The sequence below is a fragment of the Lathamus discolor genome, chromosome 4, assembly GCF_037157495.1.
Source record: "Lathamus discolor isolate bLatDis1 chromosome 4, bLatDis1.hap1, whole genome shotgun sequence".
Taxonomy (NCBI): Eukaryota; Metazoa; Chordata; class Aves; order Psittaciformes; family Psittacidae; genus Lathamus; species Lathamus discolor.
The window spans coordinates 105687987-105700562 of NC_088887.1; the positions used below are offsets into that span (position 1 = coordinate 105687987).

General features: G+C 41.1%; 1 long non-coding RNA gene across 2 annotated transcripts in view; it reads left to right on the plus strand.

Moving 5' to 3' along the window:
* LOC136013897 (uncharacterized) overlaps window positions 1-12278 on the plus strand; it is a 34437-nt gene extending 22159 nt beyond the window's left edge. For both annotated transcript variants that reach the window (XR_010612439.1, XR_010612440.1), the window contains exon 6: window positions 11679-12278. This is a non-coding gene — a long non-coding RNA (uncharacterized LOC136013897). The remainder of the gene's footprint in view (window positions 1-11678) is intronic.
* Window positions 12279-12576: the final 298 nt, after the last annotated feature.

Sequence of the window (12576 nt, forward strand, 5' to 3'; positions counted from 1 at the left end):
GTTCCTCTAGCTGCACCAGAGAAGTATGAATGCTAGATATGTGAATGTAAGCTTAGCTATCTACTTAGATATGTTTATAAGTAGCTTTTTAAACTGCTGTGATTCTGTAGGCTATTGTAGTAACTTGGGATGAGGAAGTTAGGCTGTTCACAACATTTTTTGCCAGGCTGATCTTTCATTCTGGTTCACCGCATGGCAAATGTTTAGTTCTTTGTTTGATCTGTTTAGATTTTAAGCCAACTTTTAGGGAGGAAAAACAAGAAGGGGTGAGCTCTTCTTAAGTTTTAAAACCCCTCAAATTCTGAAGGACAGTATCAGTCAAGAAAAACCTAGTTTGCAGTTTCCATGACATAAAGGTATCTTATCTGCTGCTGCAGTAGTTATAAAAATCAAGGCTGGAGTGTCTTTTTATGATGATCTTTTCTAAGGTGACTGTACTGACTGGTATTGTTTCAAGTAAAAACAGTTAAAACAAGTGATTGACTTATGAAAGGGTTGACTGACATTTAGTGTTTAATTCCTCTTTTGCTGAATCATTTTTGGGATATTAACTTTATTTCTGACACTTTAGTAGGTGGAAGCCTGAGGGGGAAAATGTTGTAGATCTTTCACAATTCATTAGTTTGTGGATGTTTCTGTTATGTTGTTTCCACACCAAATGACTCATATGTTAAATGAACACGCCAGCTTAAAGGCATGCCCTCAATATTGCAGCCTACAGTGAAACTTGATGCCACTTCATATAAAAAAGTGGAAGATGCTCAGACCCATTTGAATCCTCGGTAAGTTTGGTGCACATTGGACACACGTGCTATCAATTAGTGTACTTGCTTTCCATCAGGGTAATTGCTTTCAAAAAGCTGTGTTTTACCATGTCTGTTAGCTCTTTCTCACACTGCTGTTCTGATGAGTTCATAGGCTACATCTGTCTGGTGAGCGTAAGTTGGAACGAAGAAACAGTGATTTATTTAATAATGCGGCATAGTTTCAATGTATTCTTTTCTGGACTATTTGATGAGAGACTACAGAAGTAACCTGCTTTGCATTGCCACCTGTGTATTTTTTAATGATTTAGACAGACTCAGAAATGCTTTTATTTGGGAAGTTGATAGCACACATCTAATGCCCTACATATTGTGAAAACAGTAATTAGAGTGAACCAGTTGGCCTCTGGTTATCTTACCTCTCCTTGAATTTTTATTTTCTTACCAATTTAGTTTTTTCTCGTTTAATAAAACTGTGAAAGACAAAACAGATTTGCCTATTGCCAGCATCACACACATGATCAGTTACACTAAAGAAGCTTCATATCAGAAGACTGTAACAAGCGGGTCTTAAACTGGCTCAGGGTTCCAGTCCTACATTTTCTGAGTATCTGCAATATGGAGACAGATGTGTACTCACAGCCTGCATTGATTTGTATACTGAAAATGTGTATATAGCTCCATAATTTTTGTTCTCTGGATGACAGACCTGTGGTTTTGATAGGAGTAAGATGGATTGCTGTGACAGACTAGATACAACATACCATGAGTCAGGTACACTGGCTTTTAAATAACAGTCCTGTTCTGCCATGCATAATAGGTAGCAGAGTAGTTTATGCCAAAGTGAACAGATATATTTATATTAAAGAGTGCTCTTCCCATAAATTTTTCACTTAACACTACTCATGGCTGTACACTGGGTGCAAGGTTTTCTGTCTGTCTCCCGGCTCATTTTCAGGAGGTTCTTGATGCTCACCTAGTTCTACTTCCACTGATATGGAGCTTATCTGTCCGTCCCTTGTCTGCTTAGGGATACAGAACTGTAGACACATTAATGAAAACTATGTGTAACTATTAACAAAAGTGATGACAATTTCCACAGGAAACACTGGAAGGCAATAGCCACTTCAGGCTTGTTTCTAGCACCCCAGACCAAGTCATCTGGGGTCACATAAGGATGCCTCACTGAAAGAGTATAAAAGGTATAAAAATATGACCATGCTACTATTGCAGCTGCAAGTGGTGTTGGAAGTATAGGCAAGGAGAGGAAGGAGGTAGCAAAGTGAAAATACATCAGAAATTGTGGCTCCGGCCAGGCTGATGTGTTGGAGAGAATGGGGTGTATGTATGTGCAGAGGGCGGTATCTCTGCCTTCCTGTACACAGGTGCCTTTAATAACGCCAGCAGCAAGCCAGGAATGAGGCATACTGGTATATTCCACCTCTAGAGGGGTGAAAGCTGCCTGAGCAGCCTGTTCTTCACGTGTGTCTTCTCTGTTCTGAGCCTTCAGCTTGTCAAGATCCTTCCTTCATTTGCCAGGATTGATCCTGGCATCTCATAGTGTATGCTGCAGCATGTACGGTTTGGGTCCTGCTCTCACCTGACCACCCCTTCCTTTCCTGTGCTGTGCGATGGAGACGGGCAGCTCGGAGGGCAAGTTCGGGGGCTGGGCTTTGAGCTGTAACCGGGGTCTCTATGCGCACAGACAGCTGTGAGGTCAGGCGCTGAAGGCACCGGCCTGTTCCCGTGCCTGTGGGGTCCCTGCGCCCCTTTCTCCTGGGGCGGTGGTTCCTCCCCGGCTCCGGACACCAGTGCGCTCAGGTGGCCTCAGGTGCCCCTCCGGGACATCGCACCCGTCCAGCGTCGCCTGATGCCGCGGGCAGCGCGGCCGGGGCAGCTGCCTCCGTCAGGGTGAGCGGGGCTCCGCCGCGGTGCCCCGGGCCGGCTGCAGCGGCCGGGGCCTTTCCGCGCGCGGCGCTAGGACCCGGGCGGGCGACTCATGCCCGCCGCAGCGGGGGGCGAGCCGACCTTTTCCCGCCGCGGCAGCTGCTGCGCGCTCCCCATTGGCTGCCCGCGCGGGGCGCCGCTCTGTGCGCCCCTCCGAGCGGGCCCGGGCCGCCCCGCGGCGGCTGCGGCCGCGGCTGCTGCCTGCGTGCGGCGCCGCCCGCTGCCACCGCCTGCCTGCTGCCTGCCTGCCTGCCGCCTGCCACTGCAGTGCGGAGCGGCGGGGCTGTGGGCTCCGCGCACCTGGGGCTGCCCTTACCGTGCGCGTGGGCCGTGCTGCCACGCACGGCCCTGTGCCACCGCTGTGCTTCTGCTGGTGCCATGGCACGGCGTTCTGGCGCGGCTGGGGGCGCGCCGAGGTGTTCCGTGCCGCGGAGTTCCGCGTGCCCTCCCGGGCAGTTGTGGGCTGTATGCCAGGCGGGGGACGGGTTCCTGCCTGCAGCCTTTGCGTACCCTGGGGAGAGGCGTGTAAATAATTGTAGACGAACGCGTTTAAAGTAACAAGAAATATTTTCGTTATTCCAGGAAAATAGTGGCACAACATACAGACCAAATGATAAACACAACCTGAAAGCTTACCGTGTGAGTTCTAGTTCTATTGCTTTATGTCAGTTTTGTGCGTACACACTGTAACATACAGCGTAGCATTAGATCTTCCTTTAAAGGCTATACAGTGGATTGTGACAAATGTTCCAAACCATGCTTTAGCTAATACTAAAATACCCTCCGCTTAATGCCTACATGATACTCATACAAGACAGGTACTGTGCTCTTACATCAACTACTGTGTATCCTGCTGAAATCTTTGCAGTTTAATATTTAAAATGAGACATTAAGAATAAAAGTTATCATCATTAAATAAGAATGAAAGTGAAGCAGAAGCCGATACATTATCTAACACTTGGCTTCTGTGGCTGCCTGTCACAAAGTAATGGCTCTCTTAAACTGTACATTAATCACCAACAAGAAGTTCAGAAATGTGTGTTTCAGCCCAGAAACTTTTACTACCAAATAAATAGCTTTCATACTATTGACGTGAGCAAAGAAATGCCTTTAACAAGAAATTCCTTCACATCTAAACGAAGTTTATACCTTCTCCCATGCAAGTTTAGTTTACTGCAATTGCCCAAGGAAGAAAGTGTGTGGGGCAACTTTGCAGGTAAGCATACAGTGAAGTGTATTTCAAGTTACGTATATTCAGTAGATGTTTTCAAGCATATGGTAAAATACCTTTAAAAAAGCAAAATGTCCGTTTTAGAAAGTGATCAGTATTTGGCAATGGGTTGTGTAATTAAAATGATCACAGGCAAAATCTATACTTTTACAAGGTGAATCTGGCAGGCGACAGTTCTACTCACAAATTCACAGCCTGTGTCATACCCCAAAGAGTAAGTTAAACAAGGAGAGTAAATTTTATGTTCCAGTTTTCCAGTGGTGAATGGTCAGCTGCTTTCAGAACATAAATGTTATAAGGTATGTTGCCTTGTGGGCTCAGAAATTACATATTGCATTTCTGCAACCTGTTGCGTAGCTTTTATGCCAGACAGCTTTTCTGTCATTGCAAGAAATACTGCAAGACAGTAGGGTCTTCTCAGACTGACAGCTGTACATGGACAGCGAGTACATGAAATTCCTTTCTCTAGCAGACCCAGTACCCGTGCCTATGTGGAAGTGTCACTGTACGAAGTTTATGTAGCTCTTTAAATTCTTGTTCTCTCTCATACTGGTACTAGCTTCATTGTCTCTTCCCAGGAAAGAGTTCCCAGGCAATGGTTCTGATTCTTTGTGCTGTCTCCTTTACTGACCTTTTGCACCTTCGTTTGTACGCTCTGTCATACTGCATGATGCTTCAGCCATTTACTTCTGCCCTGTTCACCAGCCCTCATCACCAACTAAGCCATGAAGGCCCATCCTTGTGTTGGCAGTGTGGGCAGCCTCTCCCTCCTCTTCTCCCACTATCTCCCACCCCCAGACAATATAATGTTCTGTTTGCCTTCCCAGACACAGTGGGGAAGAAAACTCAAAATATACGAAGCCCCGTCCTTATGCTCTTTTTCATAAGGTATGCTTAAGATATTTGTGACTCCCTTGTTTGAGGGTGATCAGTAAGTAGGCACTTTTTGGGTGCTTTTTTAGCAAGAGCTGTGATGAGGATTCTTGTTAAAACAATCCTTTACAAAAATTGGCAAGGGAGAAAACGTTCTAATTTAGGTCTTTGAAAAATAGATAGAATTCTAGGAAACTGACTGTGACTGGAAATGAGGAAAACCATGTTTTAGGTAGAACATTCTGTGATTCAGAAAATGAGTTTATAATAATGCTGATTTTAGTTTTTGATGTATTTGACTTTATTGCGTACGTAAGAGCTTAATGTGGGCAAATTTTAGTTGTTTCAAAATCTTCTATAACCATCCTGTTGAAAATGACTAATTAATAGCATTTAATGCAAACTGTTGGAAGAGTTACTGTGAGATTGTGCGTAAAAGTTCAATGATGAAATCAACTTGCTATCCTTTTTATTGACATTTTTACGTAGGAGCTATCATATTGGCTTAAACCATAACAGTTTCCTGTTTCATGAGTAAGTACATCACAGTGCTTCAGCTGATGTTAGCTCCAAATAAGTTTCTTCCTGATTTCTTTATGTAATAACCAATTTGAGCTATGCTATTGTTAATAGGGACATTGTTTTTATATTTTTAACTGAATTTCCTTGATAATCAATATGAAGAAATGACATATGAGATGAAAAACATTTCTCGTGATCAGGTTTGAATTCTCTGCACTTTGGGTGTTTCTCTGTATTTTTTTTCCTAGTGTTGTAAGTTAGCAAGCATACAAATGTCTGACCTGACCTCTCTGAAGTAGTTGTTGTTTTATATGTCCGTGCATAATACTTTCGCTTTTAAACTTCCTAATTTCTTCTCATAGAATGCTTTCAATATTTATCATTGCTCACATTTGAACCTTCTCTGGGTCTTTAGTATCCTTTTGGATAAAGAGTGACCTGTAGCTTGTGTGGGTTTTTATTGTTCGGGGTTTTTTTTTTTCTGGTAAGGTCACAGCATTGATTTTTATAACCCTATTACACTGGCTTTCTTCTCATTCTTCTCTGTTGTTTAAGCAGCCTGGTTTATTGTTGGTTGGGGTTTTTTTTTTACTGTAGTGGTATACTGAGCAGAGACTTTCACTAAGCAGCTGAAGTGGTGCCCTGGTTCTTTCCTGAGGCCAAAGCATCTGGTGTGCTTTCCCAGTACTGCATGTTCGAATGAGCAACTTCCAATGAACAGAGGCAGGCCAACCACCTCCCTTGCACTTGACACTAGCATTCACCTGCCCCAGTGATCCAGTGCATGGAACTACACTGTTTAAAAAGCAATTCTAGTCTTACCAATAAAGGGTTGATCTTTCTCCTAGTTTTCTCCCTGAGCAGGCTCACCAGTGATGGTTGCTGCTATTGTGGCAAGATTAGAGGAGCACATGTCAAAGGAAGGAGGAGGTAGAAGTATACAACATGTTTTTTTCTTCACTGATCTGCATCAGATCAGTTTAAGTAGCGTAAGACTGTGTAAGAGTTGTGACAGAAGTATTGAGTTTGGCATAAATGCAGGATGGATGCAAATATACTTGTAAGCATAAGGCGAAAGAGAAAAACAAAGGGTTAAAGAAACGGCTTGTACTGATAATGAAGAAAGGACACTGTTTCCAGAACACCATTTCCAGCAGTATCCCTGTGCCACAGCACAGAGGACATGGCCAGAGGAAGACCTTGCGTCCTAACAGCAGGAGGATTGCAACAAGGTTGTAGTATATTACACACACTGTTGTTTTTCCAGTTAGCCTAACAAGAGAAGAGACTGCAGGCATACATTTAAGACCTATATTTCAAACTAGGAAAAACAGACAGTGGGCAGCCATATGACCCAAGATTTATGGGAGGCAAGGTAAGCAAGATCCTGAGGCAGAGGACTATTACAGCTGATTCCTGAAGGGTATCCTAAAAGATACGCTCAAAAAATAGGTTTCTGTTGCTAGTTAAGAACAACTGAAATGGAGTGAGGACTTAATAGCTGCAGCCCTTGTTTTCTTTTGTGCACGTAAGTTATCCTGGCTAGCCATTTGGACAGAACTATAATGATTTAAACTTGATTTGGCATTTTTGAGGTCCACTTATTGATAGCACTTTTCCCTGAGTCATGGTAACCTAAATGACTGCAGATTTTATGCCGTAGTCCGCACCCCCGTTTCTGGTTGATTAACAGCTATACCATAACATAGAACTGGATCCATTCTTTTGAGACACTTTGCAGTTAACTCTTTGCCATTAATTAAATTTATTATGATGAAATAGATCAATTAATCCAATATTTTGCTTTTTTATTCTTACCGGGTTTTGATCTCTGCATGTCTGTGTCTTAGGTTTTTTGTTTGCTTGCCTCAGGAGGAAACCTCTTTTGGCTTTGAAAACTTCCGTTACCTGGATGAATAGATCTGGAGCAAGAGCTAGATCATCATCAGTAGCAGCTTTCTGTTCCTTTTGTACATGATGCCTAGTGTGACTTTTGCTTATTGTTTGTGCTATTTTCAAATTTGTGAGAGACTCCTGTTTGATTCAAGTAACTTCTTGAAGCTCATTGTTCCTTCATAATGTTTTATTCTCTTTTTTTTCCCAGCAGTAATCATGTTTCTGGAGACTCAGAGATTTTCTCAGCACGTAAGATATGGCTGGGGGCTTTACTTCCTTATTTTGGTCTTTAGGAATATTCTTCATGTTACTAAAATCTTTTTAATAGGGTGTATTTAAATTTCAGTAAATTTAACGGGGAGAAGTATGTGTTGTGGGGCATGAACTCTTAGCGTATAGGAAGGGGTTCCTTATATTTCATACTTTTACCTTACCGGTCCTATATTTTACTATTGTCTCATGGATGACTTCAGAAAAAAGCTTATGACATGTGTCACACGTATGACAAGGATTTCCATGGTTTGTTTCCCTTACCCTGCTTTCTCTGCCAAAAGGTCTGTATGTGTCCTGGATCTACATATACCTTCCCATCACTCTTACTCTCCCTTCTCTTTCACTGTATTGAATTGTCTTGAGGATTTGCCCATCATTCAGGCTGGGGGAAAAAACCAACTGGTGCCAGCCATGAACACATTCCAGCACTTCATTATAGGATTCAGGAATTCAGAAAATAACAAGGTTAAAGTTGATGCATAGCTGTGCATCTTCTGCTTTGTATCTGTGCATAGTTCTGTGATAATTACATGATCAGGTACTGTTTAATAAAATACAGTATAACATTGTAAGACTGGTTTTGTATTACTGTGTTACTTGGGCATTGAAGTTCCTGTGCTTCTAGGCACCACTCAAACATGGGCTGAAAAGATTATCTGCAATCCTAAATACTTACAGTGTAAATATAGTCCTGTTGAAAAGAGGAAATATACATAGACGAGGAGGGAAGTACTAGGCATTGAGGGGGAGTATTCATACTTCAAGCATCCAACTCAGAGACCTAAATCAAAAGGCTGATCTCCCTAGATCATTTCCACAGCTTATCCAGAGACTCTTTCAGAGGACAGTTTGGAATATTTCAGGAGTGATCAAAATCACTCTCAACAGAAACATCTCTATTTACCGCGTAGGAGGATCCATCTCCTACATCCCACACTTGCCTACTTTACACACTTTAAAATAGGTGGTGAGTATACACCTTATTTGCTCATGGGGGTTGTAGGGACATTTTTGTAAGCTGAATTTCAGAGAAGGCTTTGAAGGACAGTAGGGAAGTGTGTTTTCAGATAGTTAAGGAAGTTTCCCTAAAGTGTAAGGTGTAAAACAGAAAAAGGCTCAAGAGGTTTGAAAATGTAACGTGGGTGAGAGAGGAGCTAGAAGCTGGACTGCTGACACTGAATGACAGGTGGGAGATAGGAAGGGAAGAGAAACAAGAATTCAAACCTTTTATGTTGTTTTGCTTGTTTGTTGGGTTTTTTTTTTTCAGTAAAAAGTGAGGGGTTTTGAAAGTGTTTTGGCCAAACACAAAGCAATAAATGGATCAGACAGTGTGATCTAATGAACTTTTCAGCTTTACGTTTCCTAAAAGTTGGCCCAGCTTCAAATGCTAGCAAACCACAGCTGTCTTCCTGACATAACTGAGGAACCATAGGTGCGGTGCTGATAAGCGAGGAAGGGCCTTGAAAGTGAAGACAAGTAACGTATTAGAGAAGTCAGGGAGAGCTGTGGAGACAGTGATGTGTTCTCCAAGTGATCAAGCAGGAAAAGGGTCTTTGCAGCAGTTTTGTGAATGAATGTGAGATTACGTTGTGTTTCTCAAAAGCAGAGAAGAAAACGTAATGGTGATGATGATAACCTGATTGAATGCTTCAGTTGATTGGAAGAATTAAGAAAAATACCATCTTGGAAATGTACTGAAAGTATCTGAAAATTATGAATATAAATCTTAGGATTTGGAGTAAATTTGGGTTCTAAGGTGATGCTGGAGTTGTATCTGAGCAACAGGCAGGGTGATGATGGTGTAGCTGCACAGCTTTGTGTGTGTCATCAGCAATTAAGTTATCCGTATGAAAACCTTAAAGATCTGTTCTGAAATATAACTGTATTGGTTACTATTTGGAGTTCTTCACTCCTATGATTGCTTCCCAGGTAATATTGCTTAGAATATTTCCCCACCTGCCACCAAGGACTGGACATTAATTGTTGGGGTGCCTAGCGTGAAAAGTTGTGTTTTGCATTTGTTGGGAAGGCACTGATCTTTTTAGTTGGTTTACAGTAATAATGAATTGGTTTACAGTAATAATGGATAGAGTTCAGTAATTTCTTTACAATTAAATTATGAAGTCTTCTAATAACTGTACTCCATAGTACTTCAGTAATACAATTAATTGGTTCAGTTCCTTATTCTGATCCTGCCCTATGAGGTAAGAATTCTCCCCAGGAGGAGGAAGCCTTCAGTTTGCTTAAGGCATTTGTAGCCAGGTCCCATACCCAGCCACAGTCATCCTTTCCTTCCCCTTCAACATGTCCCACAACTCAGGCTGAGAAGGGGGACTGGGGAAAGGGTAGAGGAAATAACATCAGCTCTTGGCCAGTTTTCCACTGGTGCATAGTTGTATGGGCATGGTAGCAAAGAGGAGTGAATTAGAATTGTTTCTAGGTTTTTCCACTTAAACCAGAGATGAGGCAACTTTAGTGTCAGAGAGGCATAACCCAAAGCAAAAGAAACCTCAGCTTTTTATTTTCTTTCTTGTTATTTTTTACAATAGATACATTACTACCAGCTGTTGAAATGTAAACTGTTAATGCATTTTTGCCAGAGCAAGAAGAAAGGCTGTCTGCGGTGTCTAGTAGTTAGGTGTCCAGATTAAAGTATTACAGTATGTAGCATGCTCAGGAAAGAGAAATTAAAAATTGCCTGTCCACATATATGTAACTGAGCGACAGCCAAGTTTTAGTCTGGAACTCTCTTGAGATAAAACAATCAAAATATGACACTACATTCTAAGTGTGGTGTTGCAGGTTCTTTACCATGTACTGGTTTCTGACATGCATGTGGTGTACAAGTGGGAATTCAACATTAAAATGGAAATCAAGATTTTGATACCTATCCTGAGCTAACTCCAGCATTAAGAAGACAAAAATTACCTTCTCCCACAAATTTTGGAGGTCACCTCTGCCTTGCATGTTTATGAGTTGCCTCATAGATAAGTAGATAAGATTCTAAGTAAAGTTAGCATCTCATCTCAGCAAAAAGGGCATCTTAATGCCCATAATTTAATGCATAGTGAATAGAAAACTTCGTATATAGTATTTTTCCCCACCTAGCAATGATAGCAGTTTGATTCCTTACCTCTCCATCAGCGCTGTAGACAAATCAACATCTCTTTCAATGAATTTCAGATGTGTGTCCTCATGTATCTTGGAATATTTTTTAAACTTATTATTTTATATAAAGGGTCTTGCTGCATCTTAAGCTATCAAACAGGAGGTATGAAAGTAATCAGAGCTGATTCTCCTGAACTTTTTTTTGTTAACAGAAAGTGTGTTTATTTTAATTTGTCTGGACCCCGTCCTGGGGTGGATGGGAGATGTTGCTGCTGAAGTTGGGATGACACAATACTCCACAGTGTAGCCTGTGGTTCTGCATGCTTTTTGACCATAAATCTGATACTCCTGTAGTGTCTTCACTGCTGTTATATATTTCAGTGGGCAAACCTCCTTACAAAGTAGACGGGTTTTTGTGACAGTATATTTTCTTATTGGCAATTGTATATGATACTATGTGTGGGCTACCATGGGGTTTTATCAGTTATGTTAGGAAGAAACACCAGCATAAAAAGCTACTTCACTTAACACAGTGCCAGGATAGAACTTCTCAAAGCTTTCAGATAGGCATAACAGTGAATGTTTTTATAGAAATAATACTGCTTTCTGTCAGTTTTAGTGTTTCAAAATATGGTAAGATTATCTAATTTTAGTTTTTGCCACCATGTTACTAAGAGGCTAATAATCTACGTGTGTAGAAATGAAGAGTTGATGAAGATAAAAATGTCACCTTTATTGATTTTAGACCTCTCTCTTTTATTTAAAATAATAAACTAAAATATATATAAATATCAAAAAAAGCAGCAGCATGCAGGTGAGCAAACGCACTGCAGGTACTCATGTTTGCCTGAAGGGGAATATGCTGTGATCAGTTAATGCTGTATAAACCTCTTGATGTAAGGTATCACTACAGACTTTGCGGTAGCTGCAGTGTTTTGTGGTAAAAATGTAAATCTTGTAATGATCTAAACAGATTATGTTTTCTGGGACTAGTTTGGTGTGTCTTTTATTAGAGCTGTGCGCTGTGTTACCTGATTTCATCCTTTTTCTGTTTGCATATTTAGGCCGTGCCGCTGGATTTGTTCAAACGGACCTCAATAGCCATGGGGCCTGACTGAGTTGGTGGGACTCTGGAGAACTGCAGGTTTCTACTCTGAAGATCTGATTGTAGGCCTCAACCTAAATTTCTATTTTATTCCTCTCTTTGCTTCTAATACATGAAAATTATCCTACAAAATGGTATTGTTTTTGAGTCTCCTGCAAACCTCCTTTAATAGCATTCAGACACCATGTGCTTGCGATGTTGTCACAGATTGTTAAAGTATTTCTGTTGTGTCATGTGCCAAAACCTCATGATTGCTGTGATTATTGTGTTATATTTTTACATTCAGTGGCTTCCTACCAAAAATGGAGATCATCACCTGTGTTCTCAGTCATTGTGGTATCTCTCTTAACTCAGATTTGGAAGTCAGAGTAACTGTTGGAACTCTATTCAGGTCACTTTTAAAGGTGTTAGTAGACTTGGTTTTAGTTGCTGAACACAAATAAGACCTACTTTATTTTATTTTGCAATGTGCTGTTTTCTTAGTAGCCTACTACTACTGAAAGCTTTCAATATGATGATATCCTGAGATGTAGACCAATAAAATAAGTAGGAAAAGGCATTAACTTTTACTAGCTCTCCTGTTGCTTTTCTATTTCTGTGGCTGTGGTTACATGACATACTATACAGCTGAGAGTGAGGACATCTTGTATTTTTGTGAACCAGAGAATATCTTTTGTTTGCACTGTTTCCTGTCCTGTTCCATATGACCGTGTTGCAGTTACACTGAGTACTAAAGTTAAATAGGTCTGATAGAAGCTGGAAAGCACTTTGCAAAATTACATTAAAAATAGAGTTCGAGGGGGAAAATGGAAATGCTGCATCCCTGTGCATATTAGTGTTTATATTGTATAGACTTT